Here is a 2,245-nt window from a genome sequence, read left to right on the forward strand (position 1 = left end):
CTTTTTTTTTTCCCCCCTGTAAGAAAAACAAAACACCTTCATAAATCCTAGGGTTTTGACATCGTATTATTTCTATACCCCCTTGAGCAGCCTCCCCTAGCCATGCAGACACATTGTTTACAGCCTCACTATCTGGGAGCCATGAAAACAAGATGACAGGAAAGAAGCATTTGCAAGTTGCTGGTGACCTCTGCAACTCCCACCTCGACAGTGCTTTCTCCCTAGGGAGCCTGTGACATACCAAGAGTACAGCATCTTCCTAGAATATTTTCTTCCAGTTTAAGGCAGATTTCTTTTCCTTTGTTAAAGAAAGGAAAGCCTGGAATTAAGACTCTTTTTAGTTCCAAGCCATTCAAGAATTCCATTTCTAGCTTTACCTCAAAGGATCTTGTATTTATAGAGGACTCGTAGTCATACAGCACAGCGAAGAACTACTGAGGCAATGCATCTTCTCTTTATGCTTCCTTCATTACTTATTACTCACTGCTTCAGGGCTGGGGGAGCAGTGGGATGGGAACGACTCTCCCACCTGAGTGCTGGGATCAGGGCCGTGCTGTCAGGGCCAGCTGTGTGCTGGAGCCAGGGAGCAGCACTCGTGCTCTTCTGAGCTGTTTAAGTCAAAAGCCTTGAAGTTAGGCAGTAAAAATCAGAGCAACAAGTCACTTTGTACCAGTAGAAATAAGGTTTTCCTTTACTTTTTAAAATAATCTATTTTGTATGGGTGACAAGCATTCCTTACTTCAGAGAACTTCAGAGAGAATGCAAAGTAAAAGAACCTCTAATTCTGTTCCTTGCTACAAATACCCAGGGCTTCAATTTCTGTTTCTGTATGCAGAAGTCATCTTTTTGGAAATTAGTACAGAGCAACATCAAGAGAACAGGACAGACTCTTCCACGTCACTAGGCTACATAGTAACAAATGCTAGCGCATACATACACAGAAATACAAAATTCCACCTTAAATCATGCTGTTTACTTTTCTTTCTGCTTCTTCCCATCCTCCCACCTTCCCGGGCTATTTGGAACCCAGACAGTAAACAGAATCCGTACAAACAGGAAGTGCTGGCACACAGACAAGGACAAGGAGCAGCAGAGCGAGCCCAGGTGCTGCACACTCCCTCCAGCCCTCACCTAACGCCTGCCTTTTAGAAGAAATTCCCTTTGCTGCAGCGAGATGAGCCTCTAGTTCTGTTGAAAAAGAACTGCCCACGCCTAAAAGGGCAGGGAAAGAAATACAGTGATGCTGAAGGCACTGCAGTCCTCAGACTTACCCCTCTGCTACAAGCAAAAGTAGCAGCAGAGTCAGTCAACAACACTCACCCTATCAGCTCACATGGACAGAGAAATGCATGTTCCTACCAAAACTGGACTGAGATAAGAACTTCTGTTTATAAGTTTTAATTTACCTTTTCTCAGCAGAGGCACCCCGTTAGCCCTTCCCCTCTAAGCAGAAGCTGAAAAAGCCAAACTCAATTTTGACTTATGACATATACTATTCACATAACATTTCTTAGAACCAAGGCTGAAAGCAACAATAAATAGAAATAAAAGGTTTCTGCTACACTGAAAGAATTGTTCCAGACCCCGAATGCAGTTCCTGTGTAAAATAAATAGGTTTTGAGGTGGCAGTGAATAGCACTGTTTCTGCAACTGTGCAGATTTTTTGAAGTTAAATATAGGGGAATGAATGGGAGTGCAGAAACTTCTGTTTCGTAATCCAAATATAAGTTAGGTTTCCTCTTCTACCTTCATCACCGCAGCCAAGCGCTTGTAGAAGCATAGGTTTGGTTTCTATAGACTTAATGGCTTCCTTTAACAACAAGCATTGTTTGCAAGTAACAAATCAACAGAAGATGGGATGAAGCTTTACTTCTGACAGAGCTCAGCAAAAGCCACGGGAGTTTTTTGTTGTTGTTGTTTTAAGCTTCTATACGAGAAACAAAACCTCCACACGTTTTCCACTGAGGTATTTCCTAACTCTTTTTAAAATCATCTGTGGAAAGTTTGTGACAGAATTAACACAAAGGCACAGCTCCTTAAGTGAGACATCTCAATTCTGCAGCTAAACTTTCTTGCTCTACAAAGGGCAGACAGTAACACAGTCCTCAGCATACTGTCCTATACAGACACAGAGCTGTACAATAAGACAGCAGGCAAACCCATGCAGACCCTTGAGAATCCTTCCCTGCAGAAACTGCTGCCTGCTTCTTCACCAGCTACAACCACCCCAGAAGAGTACAATGGC

This window comes from Meleagris gallopavo, chromosome 11 (assembly GCF_000146605.3).
Source record: "Meleagris gallopavo isolate NT-WF06-2002-E0010 breed Aviagen turkey brand Nicholas breeding stock chromosome 11, Turkey_5.1, whole genome shotgun sequence".
Lineage (NCBI taxonomy): Eukaryota > Metazoa > Chordata > Aves > Galliformes > Phasianidae > Meleagris > Meleagris gallopavo.